A 14,654-nucleotide genomic window follows, 5' to 3' on the forward strand; every position below is an offset into this window, starting at 1 on the left:
TACTACTACTAGTAATAACAATAATTGTATAAAATAATTATTATATAATTAATAGCAATAGTCATAATCTAATTTATATTGGATTGTTTTGATACATTTTTATATTTAACATTAATGGATACATGCATACTATTTTTTCCGAAACCTGTTTTTTGTTTTGTTTCTAAATTAATATTGCTGTCTTTGACTATCACATGTATTTCAAATATTTTCCTCTGAACTTTATAATTTTTTGTTTCTGGTGGCTCTTCTTTTGCAGACATTTTTGTTTCTCACTTAATGAACCATGTCCCTCCTTTTTATTGTGGTGATGGGACTTAGTGGCACATTAGACAAGGCTTCCTTTCCTATTCCCATATGAAAATATTTCTTCAATCTTCTTGTCACTTTTGTTTATTTTAATGTTTAAATCTTTAATCCAACTAGAAGTTGTTTTTGTGTCTCTTGTGAGGAAGAAATATGTGTTTGTCCAAATATACTACCCATTGTTTCAGACCTCGTACTTGAAGTGCTGCTTCTGCCATACACGAAATTCTTCCACAATGCTGTTAATTGGGCTTTAGAGTTGGTGGACATGTGCTTATATCACAATGATTCAATAATTGCTGCTTGAATTGCTTTAAACTTAAGAAATTGGAAAGAGTTAATATATTTGCAATATTGAGTCTTCTCATCCAGGAACATGGGATGACTTTCTATTCTTTATTATATCTTCCTATAAAAGCTCTGTAAGTTTCTTCATAAAGGCTTGCCAATTTTTTTTTTAATCTTTGTTCTAGGTTATTTTGGCTGCTCATGTTTATTTTTATTAATTTATTTTTAAGGATTTTCTTTATTTGACACAGAGGGAGCAAGCACACAAGCAGGGGGAGCAAGAGAGGAAGAAGCAGGCTCCCTACTGAGCAAGGAGCTCCAAGCAGGACTCAAGCCCAGGACCCTGGGATCATGACCTGAGCTGAAGGCAGATGCTTAACCAACTGAGCCACCCTGGTGCCCCTTGGCTGTTCTTGTTTATGGACTTTGTTCCCCATTTTGTCTTCAAAATTGCTGTTTCTGGCATATATTATTCCATTTTTTTTTTTTTTTAAGTAGACTCCATGCTCAAAGTGGAGCTTGAACTCACAGCCCCGAGATGAAAGGTGCTGTGCTCTATTCACTGAGCCAGCCAGGCCCTCTGTTTCTGGTATATAGAAAATCTGTTGGCTGTGATGTGGGGTTGTCGAGTGCAGTGGCCATGAAAGAATTCTTGAGATGTTTTCTGATGCAGCCTAGTAAGTTTATTTAAGTAGCGTGGGGACAGGACCCATGGGCAGAAAGGGCTACACTTTTGCTGTATGAAGCTCTTGGTTATAAGCTTAGCGTGTGGGGGTGGGAAGGGATGTGCAGGCGGCATTAGATCATAAATGTCTTTGAATTTCTACCCGTCAAACTGCTTTCACAAGATTTCTCTGGTGCTTATCATTCCGTTCAATATTAGCTAGCAGTGACATGCCCAGGCAGTCATGAGACCCTTTCAGGATGCAGCAACAAGCACACATTTGATCCTTATCGGACCTATGCAGGTCAGCCTTGTAGGCTGAAGTTGAACATTTTTCTGCTTCTATCCTTCATCAGCTACATGTAAGTTATTTTACATATCGCCCCTGCTCCATTATATTGTAAACTAAGGCTGGGGGCTTTGTGCGCATCACAGGGCGCTATCCTCCATGTGACCGGGATGTAGGATACCACTGTTGGCTCTCATATTAGGTTTCTCATTATATTCAGAGGCCAAGTGGATGGGAATCTCAGGTCACAGTGTTTGTGAAAACTAGAAAATGATTGAAGACAGTGTAGTGGGAGGAGATTGAAGGGACTTTGGAGTCAAGTGGACCGGGACTGTAATGCTGACTTTGCCACTTTCTAGTTCTATAATCTTAGCATCCCTGAACCTCAGTTTCTTTCTCAGGCTTATCTCTGAAGTTAATTCAGAAAATGAGCTTGGGGTGCCTGGGTAACTCAGTCAGTTGAGCCTCTGACTCTTGGTTTCATCTCATGTCATGATTTCAGGATTGTGAGATCAAGCCCCATGCCAGGTTCCATGCTCAGTGAGGAGTCTTCTTATCCCTGTGCCTCTATTCCTCCCCGCCCCCCCGTCTTTCTCAAGTAAAGAAATAAGTAAATAAAATCTTAAAAGAAAACGAGCTAACATACATGAAGCATACTATGACCGGCTCCTGGTAGGTGTCGCAGTGTGGATGGGCATTATGAGTCCGTATTGTCATGGAACCAGCTCTGTCCATTAACATGCACATTTAAGAGCGCACAGCCTGGCCTATGTGAGTGGCCTCTACAGATGGAGTGGACATATCTGAATCGCCATTCAAGGCACCTGATTGATAGAGCCGTCTTCTAAAATTCTTCCTTTTGAGAAATGTGTTCTCTGTTGGGCTCTCCTCTGTCTTCGGTTTCCTGAGAACAGAGGTCAGGTATTACTAGTCTTTTTATCTCTAGCATCTCCTGCAGTGGTGGACGCAATTTAGACGGCTGCATTTCATAGTCTGAAGCACAATAACTTAACCGTTCAGCTACCTTTATTTTGTTGTTGTTTTTGTTTTGTTGCTGTTGCTAATGCAAAAGATGTTGGATTCTCTTCTTTGCTGGGAAGTGTAGCCAGGTTTAAGAGAGGGTACGTAGAGGCAAACACCTCTACAGGCCCCGCAAAGGGAACTGTTTATTTTAGTCGGTTTTAAATCTAATTGCTGTGTCTCGACCAGCAGAGGGAGCGCAGAGCACAGCTTTGAAGGAGAAAGCACTGCGGCGGGACTGGGGAAGAATGAAAAAGGCCGCTCAGGGCTTTGGCAGAGGAGGGAAGTCAGAGCTAGGAAGAAGGTCGTTCCTCGCGTTGGCTCTCTTTGCCTCTTCTCATCTTTTCTTTTGCCTCTTGCTCAGCAGCTTTGCTAACGCTTCCCTTTCCTCTAGTTAACGACGCAGGAAGACCCACAGGGGCCCGCAGATTCTCCAGGCCAGTTTCTCTTCTAGTCCACTCAGTTACTCAGCTCAGATTCAGGGAGTAAACACTGCGGAGGGGCCCAGAGACACACTGAGGAACCCAGGTGCCTTGATTCACAGCTCCCTCTGAATACAGCCGTTTGGGGGTACCGAGAGCACTGGGGTTGGATTCCTCTCTGCATGGGGAATTGCAGAGGCACACGAGGACTGGACAGAGAGGTTGTAGGGAGTGGGGTTTCTAGAGAGTGGGGAGAGGGCCACTTCCTGCTTTATTGTCTCTAATAAGCAGATCTATGGCAGGTACAGAATCACATGCGATGTGTCCCCAACCACAAAGAAGCTAATAATATAGGCCAATGTTTCTCAGTTTTTCCTGTGGAATACTCAGATGTTGGTAGATACTAAGTGAGAATAAGGTCTGTGATCAAATAAGTGTGTGGAAGCTGTTAAAAAGTTGAACAGATTTCTCTACTGTGGGGGTTCTTAGAGCCTTTAGCAGGCTAATAAATATGGTTTGTGAATCTCTGGTAAAAGGGGATATTATGTGTACGTGGGATTTCCCAAACTTATGTGAACTGAATATTTTTAACAGATGGCATCTATGGGATGAGTATTTCATGAATACCATTTTGGAAAGTGCTGAAATCTCATGTTTAGAAAATTAGGACATATAGCCATGAAGGATTTCCAGAAGGGCACTGTTTTCTTCAGAGGCCTCCTCTGACTTCCCATTGACCACAGTGTAGAAGAATGAGCGCAGCGGGTAAGGAAGGAATAGCAGAATCTCAAGTGGGACTTTCCAAAATCTCAGCTGTCCCTCCCTTCCGCACTCCCCACCAGGGATTCTACCATTTTCACTTCATCCCCCTATTGGAGGGTTTCTTGAATTTCGAGCCACTGCTGCAACCAGGAGTGATCACTTTGCTCAGGTGTATTGGAGGAGGAGAGAAAATGATTGTGAACTGTTGTCCTCCAAGTCAAGTACAAAATTCTCTCCCCTTTTTTAAGGTTTCCTATTATCTTCCCCAACTCCAGTATCTCCAGTATCTCCCTAACTGTAACCTTCTTCTTCTCCCCACATTACTCAGCCCCATTGCCAATTTAGTCTGCTCCCTGATCTGAGATCATATTATGCTGGTACCAGGCTGGAAGGTTTTGTTCATGTAATTTTCCCCACATTCTCCCAATTCTTCTTCCATCCTTCGAAACCCGGGTGAAGGCCTTCAGACGTCACCCACTTATCTTTTTACATGGGTTTCGGCCATGAATAACATACAGCTAATTCTTTGTTAACATAAAGGCTGTGGGGTTGAAGAAATTTGTAAGTTGATTGTTTGGAATGTAAAGCACGTTTCTCTGCAGAAATATTGTAACTGAGTCAAGGTGTATTTGAAATAGAAATAGTAGAAAACAATCTTTAGTAATTAAACAAAATAGCAACTCTAGTGATTAAACAAAATAGGGAATCAATAAGATTGAATTAGCTCACTCCCATTCATCTTGGTGCTGGTGTTTAAGGAAGAGTAGGTTTAATTAAAGGAGGATAGAGAGGTGCTGGAAATTAGAGGATATTCTGTTTGGGCCTTATGGGGCAATTATGGGGCTTTTATGTCTTTATTGCTACATAACTCCTCACTCTGCATTTCCATGATGCTGGTGTCTGGCTACTAGTGCTTTTGTATTTAGCCCTGGTCTGGGTTATTTGTGGCTTAAAAAAGGTTATGGGAGAATGTCAGAAAAAAAGACCAGAATAAAGGACCTCCAAAAATATTCCCCTTCATAAGAACAATGAAAAAAAGGCTTTTTTTTTTTTTTTTTGGAATTTACTTTGTAACATAATTGTCGAGTTGCTGTGTTGTATAGTTGAAACTAATATATGTCATCTATACTTTAAAAAAAAATCAGAATTAAATTTTTAGAACTCTAGACGTTAACCAAAGGCTCGCTAACCCAAGGATCATTTATTCAAGAAAAGTGTCTGAATCTTAGTAAGAATAGTGACTGTGGAATTTTAACTTATCCTAATCCCACCCCCGACTTTCCAGTTATGCAGTAGTCTTAATAACAGTTCATAATCTTAGGGGCACCTTGGCAGCCATCAGAGAGAGCAGAATGGATATGGAGCTCTTTCAAAGCCCCATTCTCATAGAATTGTCATTATCTGGTCTGGCTAATGGTTCTCCAGAAGCGTTCACTTACAAGGCTTACTCAGAGCTCACTTGATGCTAAAAAAAATCTTCTCCCACAGGGACCATTGTCAAAACAATTATAGGCGAAGGTTTCAACTTGCAGATGCTGCAGGTGGTGGGTAACAGTTGGGAAAACAGTAGACTAAACCAAGAGCTTGAAAGGAATAGTAGGTGAATGACTGTCCATAAGAGCTTTGAAAAGTTCTGACATATTTCTGGTAATCTAGAAGTCCAGGTTATAGAGAAGAGTTCTGAGCATGTCTGGGAAAGATGTGAGAAGGCTCTAAGCTCTTATGTCTGATTGACCTTGAGATTTTATGCAAGTAGGAAGGCTGAGCTAGAATTATAAATTGAGGATTTTTTTTTTCCTTAAAGGAAATTAGGTTTTATTTATTTATTTATTTATCAGAGAGAGAGAGAGAGAGAGAGAGAGAGCACACAAGCAAGCAGAGCAGCAGGCAGAGGGAGAGGGAGAAGCAGGCTTCCCGCAGAGCAGGGAGCCTGATGCCGGACACAATCCCAGGACCCTGGGGTTATGACCTGGGCCAAAGGCAGACACTCAACCGACTGAGCCACCCAGGTGCCCCAAGAGCTTTTTAAAAAAGATTTATTTATTTTAGAGAGAGAGAGAGCACAAGTTGGGCTGGGGGGCAGAGAGAGGGAGAGAGAATCTTACACAGATTCTGCATTGAGAACAACGCCTGACTCGGATCTTGATCCCACAACTTGATCATGACTTGAGCCAAAACCAAGAGTTAGACCCTTATCTGACTGAGCCACCAAGGCACCCCATGGACTGAGTTTTAAAGACATGCTCTAACAGCTACACAGAGCTGCTCATAGCAAAGCCTGGGAGATTTATTAGTTCTAGTTATTTAAGGATATTTCTGTCCAATCATTAGCTAACCAATAAACTAAGTAGAGACACTAACATGACAAAGAATGTGGACTTTACAGAATTAGTTCAGAAAAGTCACCAAACAAACAGTTACTATAACAAGTGGCAACAACAATAAATTGTCTAGGTGGGGGTGGTGGATCTGATTGTCAGAGTTGTCACATTATGTTATTTTAAATGTCTAATTCTTTTTTTTTAGAATAAATTTATTTTATTTTTAAGATTTTACTTATTTGACAGAGATCACAAGTAGGCAGAGAGGCAGGCAGAGAGAGGAAGGGAAGCAGGCTCCCTGCTGAGCAGAGAGCCTGACACGGGGCTCAATCCCAGGACCCTGGGATCATGACCTGAGCCAAAGGCAGAGGCTTTAACCCACTGAGCCACCCAGGCGCCCTAAATGTCTAATTCTTAACAACAAAAAAAAAAACACGAGACATACACGGAAACAAGAAAATATGTTCCATAAAAGGAAAAAAAGCAATCAATAGAAATTGTTCCTAAGGAATCCCATATGTTGCACTTACAAGACAAAGACTTTATTTGTTTGTTTATTTATTTATTTAAATTTACTTATTAGAGAGAGAGAGCGAAACAGAGAGAGAGAGCAGGCAGGGGGAGGGACAGAGGGAAAGGAAGAGAATCTCAAGCAGACTCCCCAGTGAGCATGGAGCCTGACGTGGGTCTTGATCTCAGTACCCTGAGATCATAACTTGAGCTGAAACCGAGAGTCAGAAATTCAACCGACTGAGCCACCCAAGTGCCCCTCAAGACAGAGAGTTTAAATCAGCTGTTTTAAGTATTCTGAAGAACTAAAGCAAACCCTATCTAAAGAATTAATGTGTGATAATGACATTTCACTAAATAGAGAATATTAATAAAGAGGTAGAAATTATGAAAAAGAAACAAATATAAATTTTGGAATTTAAAGTAGAAAAACTGAAATGAAAAAAAAAATCACTTAGAGGACCTTAACAGCAGTTGAAGATGCAGAAAAAAGAATCAGGAACTTGAAGATAGATATGTTGCTATTATTCATTATGGGGAGCAGAATGAAAAAAAGAATGAACAAAAGTGGACAAAGCCTCACAAACTAGTGGGACACCAATAAATGTTACCAGCATAAGCAAAATGGAAGTCCCAGAGGAGCGGAGAACATGAAAAGGGCAGAGTAAGTACATGAAGAGATAATGGCTCCAAGCTTCACAAATTTGATGAAAAATATTCATCTACACATCCAAGAAGTTAAAAAAAACTCCACATAGGGTAAACTCAAAGAGATCCACTCCTAGACATATTGTAATGAAACTGTTGAAAGCGGAAGGAAAGCTAGAATCTTGAAAGTAGCAAAGGGGGGGTACTCATTACATGTATAGGAACCCTAATAACATTAACAACTGATTTTTTTTTAAGATTTTATTTATTTATTTGACAGAGATCACAAGTAGGCAGAGAGGCAGGCAGAGAGAGAGGAGGAAGCAGGCTCCCCGCCGAACAGAGAGCCCGATGTGGGGCTCGATCCCAGGACTCTGAGATCATGACCTGAGCCAAAGGCAGAGGCTTTAACCCACTGAGCCACCCAGGTGCCCCTAACAACTGATTTCTTTTTAAAAGCCATAGGAGCCAGAAAACAGTTGAATGACATATTCAAAGTGCTGAAGGAAAGAATGAAAGAAGTAAGAAAAAAGGAAGAAGAGGATACCACTGTCAACCACAAATTCAGTATCTGGCAAGGAGAAATTAAAACACTGCCAGATAAACAGGAACTAAGAGAGTTCATTATTAGCAGATCTGTCCTGTAAGAAAAATTAAATAAAAGAACATTACACAGTAATTCAAATCCACATGAAGAAATAACACCAGTAAACACATAGTTACATTTAAATAATATAAATGTAGTTTTTGTTTGTTACTCCTTTCCCCCATATCTGATTTAAAAGATGAATTGCATAAGGCTATAACTATAAATGTATGTTGATGAGCACACAATGTATACAGATATAGTTTTTAATAACAGCGTAGAGCAGTAGTGGGGAATGGAGATACTAAAGTAGTTTTGAAAATATACTATTGAAATCAAGTTGGTATTAATCAGGACCAGCTTGTTATAAATTTATATATTACTGGTAATCACCAAGGCAACCAGTAAGAAACAAGCTCAAAAATATATAATAAAATAATTAACAAGGGAGTTAAGATGGTACACCAGAAAATATTCAACACAAAAGGCTGTATCAGAGGAATCAAGGAACCAAAAAAATCAGATATGTAGAAAACATAGCAAAATGGGAGGTGTAATCTTATCAGTAATTACATATAAATGGGTTATACTCCAATTAAAAGGCAGAGATTTGTAGGATCAATTAACATGATCCTACCTTATGCTGTCTGTAGGAGACTCACTTTAGATTAAAAGACACAAGTAGTTTGAAAGTAAAAGGATGGAAAAAGATATACTGTGCAACAGCAATCAGAGAGGTGGCGTAGGTATACTAATGTCAGACAAATAGACTTTGAGACAAAAAAGTTACTAGAGACAAAGAGGACATTTTATAATTCATCAGGAAGACATAAACATCTGCACGTAATAACAGAGTGTCCGAAAGGAGTTTTGAAGGAAAAAGAAAATTAAAAAAATAATAGTTGGGACTTTATTGCCCTGCTTTCAATAATAGGTAGATAATCCTATTAATAATTAATAACCCTATTAATTTCAATAATAGGTAGATAATAAGTAGGCAGATAATCAACAAAGAAACAGGAATTATAGAACACTATACACCAACCAGACCAATAGACAACACACATTCTTCTCAAGTGCACATGGAACATTCTACAGGACAGACCATAAATTGAGCCATAAAAAATCCTCAATAAGTTTGAAAGGAAATCATTATGAAATATGTTCTATAACTACAAATTGATAAAATTAGAAAACAAAAACAAAGGGAATTTTGGAAAATTCAAAATACATGAAAATTAAATCACACATTCCTAAATTAACCAATGGGTCAAAATAGAAATCATGAGTAATTCATCTATACTTTCAGATAAAGTGAAAATACAAGATGCCAAAATATAGGATATAGCTAAAAAAAGTCCTTAGAAGGAAATTATTTGTAGAGGTAAGAATCCCAAATACAAATCCTGTAAATTGATAGATAATGCAGAAGAGTTTTCGAGGCATGTGCTCATGTGATAGCAGAGAAGCAGGAATAAATAAACTCAGTCAAGCAAGCTCATTCCAAGCCTCTGCTTGTGGTACATCTGCTAATATCCTTTTGGCCAAAATTAATGACATGACAGTCAAGGGGAGGGGCACGACAGACCCCTCACAGCGGGAGGGCTGTGGTGCTCTCACTAATACGCTTCCCTATGATGTTGCTTGTTTCTGTTTCCCTCTTTTTGAAGTAGGTATGGAATTACAAAAACCCAAGATAAAAGCAGTGAAAACCGTGTTGCTTTCATTGTTCAAGATCTGTGAATTAATACTTAGCATGAGTTCATATGTTAGAAAACTGCCTTAACTGTGTATTCTAGTCGTTGTGGTGTCATGGAGGAAATACTTACCTCTTGGACATTTCCTAACCAGCAGTGTCAGTTCTGATCAGATGCCATTGTTTAAAAGGTACTGGAAAAGGATTCTTTGATATGGCTTATCTTTTGAGGCTGTCCATCTTGAATTAGAGAGTCCTGCTTGGGCTCTATTAATTAGCCCAAAATTAATAATCAATCCTTCACTAACCTGTGAAGTTGGAGGGTAGAATTGGAAAAAGCCTGAATATTGTATCACATCCCAACTAATTTTTGTATTGTCCACTTGGTGGTGGAGTTGTTTTTAGAAAGCAGTGTGAACAGTAATGAATTAATTAAAAGAGAAACAGAATTTCATGAATTTCTTACTATGAGAAAAATGCAGCATACATCTTTAGTAGGTATTTTTCTAGGCAGTAGCATTACATTTATTAAAGTATAAGAGATAATATAATCCAGGGAAAGTATGTTCATATAATAGTGGATATTTTTTGTTTTGTTTTGTTTTCTGTTTTTTTCCTAAAGAGGTGTGATAATTTCATTCCCCAATATATCAGATGAAGCTACTTGCTTCCTGGTCAGAGTCAGTGCTCAAAAATACAGATTTTAGAAATTGTCTTAATTTGGGTAGTCCTAAACATCATCTTTTCCTTTCTTTTTTTTTTTTTTTTAAGATTTTATTTATTTAAGAGCGATACATAGAGGAGAGAGAGAGAGAGAACAGAGTACACGAGCGGGGTGAGGGGCAGAGGGTGAAGCAGGCTCCCTGCTGAGCTGGGAGCCTGATGCAGGCTCTATCCTGGGACCCCAGGATCATGACCTGAACCAAAGGCAGACGCTTAACTGACTGAACTACCCAGGTGCCCTACTGAAGGGGCGGATTGCTCCTCAGCAGCACTGGCATCCCTTGGACTTGGGAGCCTATTGAAAATGCAGAGTCTTGGCCCTCACCTCAGACCTACTGAGTCAGACTGCAGTTAGGGTTTTTGCATGCATCGTGAGATGCCCTGTTCTCCACTGGTCGATGCCAGCGGTGATGTGAGGTACAAAGGGAAGAGAAGTAGGGCAGGTATCAGGACTGGACTCATTTAACAGATATTCACCTATTTATTCTGAACCTTCAGTTGGCTTATCTGAAGCCATCCTGAAATGCTCGTGCTCGAGTGCTGGAGATGGTAAACACGAAGGCACCTCGAGTTCCTTAGAGTCTAAAAGAAGGAAAGTGGAGTTAGGTAGGTCATTCACACACTCCTCAGTCCGTCATCAAAACTGGAAGACTCTGGAGACTGGTGCTCCAATCTGGCCCAGCCAGTAACGGATGGTGTTGCCTTTGGCAAGACATGGATCTCTTAGTTTTTAGCTTCTCTATCTGAAAACTGAGGTGGTTGGGCTGGTTTATCCTTTTCAGTTTTTCTAAAAATGCTATGGTTTTGGGTAGTGTCAGAGCTGATGTTCATCTGGTAAACCCAGGTAGCCCCATACCTGTCTTCAGCCTGGCCTTGGCTCTGAGTGGCTGGTGCCCCACTGCTCATTATAGTTTGACTGGTCCTGTTAACAGATGACTGAAGGGGAACTAAGTACCGGGGACTGTAGGCACTGAGTAGTATCCCTGCAGGTTCCCGAATCCTTGCATGTCATGATTCAGATCCACGTCAGTATAGGCCCGAGGGGTAGGAAAGCTGAACCCAGCAGTGCAGGGAGTAGAAAGTGCACGGGCTTTGGTATGAGTCATGGGTTTGAATCCTAGTTTGGCTTCGTGGGTTTAAGTACGCTACCTAAACTCACTTGGTGACAGTTTTGCTTCTTAGCTGAAAAATAGGATTAATATAATAATATGTGCCCCACAGTATAATCATGAGGAATGAATAAGATGACTGATGTAAAGAATCTGGTAAATAATGTAAATGCTCAATAGATGTTAGTTTGCTTTTCGCTTATGTATCCATATACAGAATGACTTGTATGTATACTTTATCTTCTGGAAACCTCTGTAATGTGATATACTGAATGAACAGAAGCACCATGTACCATAATAATAATAAAAGAAGATGGGGTGTCTGGGTGTCTCATTGGTTAAGTGACTGACCCTTGATTTCCACTCAGGTCATGATCTCAGGGTCATGAGGTTGAGCCGCTCACTGGGCTGTGCACTGGGCGGGGAGCCTTCTTGAGATTTTCTCTCCCTCTGCGTCTCCCCCCACCCTCCTGTGTGCTCATGTGCTCTCTCTTTTTCTCCCGTTCTCTCTCTCAAAAATAAATAAATAAATCTTTAAAAAAGTAAAACAACATAGCTAACTTTGAGGGCAAGTCTAATAATTCCAACTGGGGAGAGGGAGTTTATAACCACCTAAGGCTCTTGCTGAAAATCAAAGATGACTTTCTTCTTCAGGCCAGTGTTCTTTAAACTTTTTTGCTTGCATGTCCTCTCCAAAAATTTTGAAATAAAGCAAACCAGCCATGTTCTCCACATACATTTTAAAGTTTATATCTAGGGGCACCTGGGTGGCTCAGTGGATTAAAGCCTCTGCCTTCAGCTCAGGTCATGGTCTCAGGCTCCTGGGATCGAGCCCCAGTCGGGCTCTCTGCTCAGCCGGGAGCCTGCTTCCCTTCCTCTCTCTCTGCCTGCCTCTCTGCCTACTTGTGAACTCTGTCAAATAAATAAATAAAATCTTTAAAAAAAAATAAAGTTTACATCTAAAATTTTTCATTTTAATTTTAGAAAGTGGCAAAAGATATAATTTCTGGTGTACTATAAATACTGCCATTTAAAAATAAAACTAGGGGCACCTGGGTGGCTCAGTGGGTTAAAGCCTCTGCCTTCGGCTCAGGTCATGATCCCAGAGTTCTGGGATCGAGCCCCATATCAGGCTCTTTGCTCGGCGGGGAGCCTGCTTCCCTCTCTCCCTCTGCCTGTCTCTCTGCCTACTTGTGATCTCTGTCTGTCAAATAAATAAATAAAATCTTAAAAAAAAAAATAAAAAAATAAAAATAAAAATAAAACTATTGGGGCGCCTGTGTGACTCAGTGGGTTAAAGCCTCTGCCTTTGGCTCAGGTCATGATCTCAGGGTCCTGGGATCGAGCCCCACATAGGCCTCTCTGCCTACTTGTGATCTCTGTCTGTCAAATAAATAAAATCTTTAAAAAAAACCCAACTATTGTTTGTCTTTCTAATATCTCAAATATTTATTTTTAAAAAGATTTTATTTGTTTATTTGACAGATATTACAAATCACCCAGGGTGCCCCAATATTTCAAATATTTAAAGTTTGTAAAGAAACATGCTGGGAACTCCCGACCTGCAAGGAGGACCATTCTGTATTTTTTCAATTCTTGTTAGTGAGACACAGCTTGGTGAGGCCTTGTGTTCCCTAGTGTCTCATTCTGTCCCTGGGTGCTTATTTAGTTTCATTTCAAGAAGAGAAGGGAAAAATTACCTATTCCTTCTGACAGTTGAACATTGCATCTCTGAATAAAAGGGAGATTGGCACACTTTTTCTTACAGGGCCCATAGTAAATCTTTTAGGCTTTGAGGATCACACAGTCTGTGTCACAACTATCCAGCTCTCCCTCGTAGTGCAAAAGCAGCCACAGACAACATCCGAATGGACAGGGCTATGTTCCCGTGAAGTTATTTCCCCTATTAGCAGTCACTCCCTTCACCCCCCACGCCAGCCATAGTAAGCGAGGCATTGACCGTCTGTCTCTATAGATTCTCCCAGGCTGGACTTCAGGAAGTCTACTTAGACCTTGTTCTGGTGATTGTGTAAGAATGCAATTCTTTGCATTAAATTCCTTTCTACCTAAAAGGCCTTGAGGGGCTTTCTTTTTAAAAAATCATTTATTTGGGACGCCTGGGTGGCTCAGTTGGTTGGACGACTGCCTTTGGCTCCGGTCATGATCCCGGAGTCCCGGGATCGAGTCCCGCATCGGGCTCCCAGCTCCATGGGGAGTCTGCTTCTCCCTCTGACCTTCTCCTCGCTCATGCTCTCACTGCCTCTCTCTCAAATAAATAAATAAAATCTTAAAAAAATCATTTATTTATTTATAAAGTAATCTCTATACCCCATGTAGGGCTCAAACTCACAATCCCAAGATCAAGAATCTCAAGCTCCAATGACCGAGCCAAGCAGGTGGTCCTAGGGGCTTCTGTTTCTTGTGCTGAACCCTGACTGGTTTAGTCAGAGTTAAAGGAGAAAAATGAAGAATGTAGCATTTTCAACTTTTAAAGAGGAGCTGCTTTTTTTGTTAATGTGTGATAAATGGGTATGAAATCGCTGTGATATTTAGAGTCACTTGTACACATTTAAATATCGATATTTACAGCATGCCAAAGAGTATATCCTTTGAAAATATAATTATGGTGATACAATTAGATATTTCATTTAAAAATGCGTGAGATAACATTGTTTACAAAGTTGCTAAACGCGAGGTGTAAGCAAAGGAGTCTGAAGTTTTGTGTTTGGCTGGGCATCATTATCTCCATCTCTAGAACGTTCTTTGAAAGTAAGGGTTTGACTATACTTTTTTACTTCAATCTTTAAAAACGATTGCCAGCCTTTACAAATAATTTTGTTTGATTCCTTAGATGACAAAAGCAACATGTGTTTATTATTTGAAACTTTGAACAAAACAGATGTGATGGTCCTACTTTTAGCCACACTTTCTAGAGGTTAATCATAATTAACACATTTTAATCTTTTGAGATCTTTCTCTGACATGGGAGCTATAAGAGAAATGTACTCCCTACATTAGATGATCTCTTGAGGTGCTTCCTAGCATCTAAGATTTAAATACAAATTCAGTGTTTTTTATTGAGCTCTCTTTGAATTCCTAACACAGTGCCCTACCTCTGATGCTTAGTGAATCTTTGTTGATACTGACCTCTAATTTAAATGATTCAAAGCCTGACGAGGCGCTGAAAGCAGATCATCTAAGATGTGAGTCTGGAGTGCACATCTATATGTGCGGCAAAGATCCTTTGCAGAACCAGTGTTGTTGTTGTTGTTTTTTAAATTGAAGATTTTTATTCACTTCTTAAACAAGT

The sequence above is a fragment of the Lontra canadensis genome, unplaced genomic scaffold, assembly GCF_010015895.1.
Source record: "Lontra canadensis isolate GAN:19392208 unplaced genomic scaffold, GSC_riverotter_1.0 scaffold1, whole genome shotgun sequence".
Lineage (NCBI taxonomy): Eukaryota > Metazoa > Chordata > Mammalia > Carnivora > Mustelidae > Lontra > Lontra canadensis.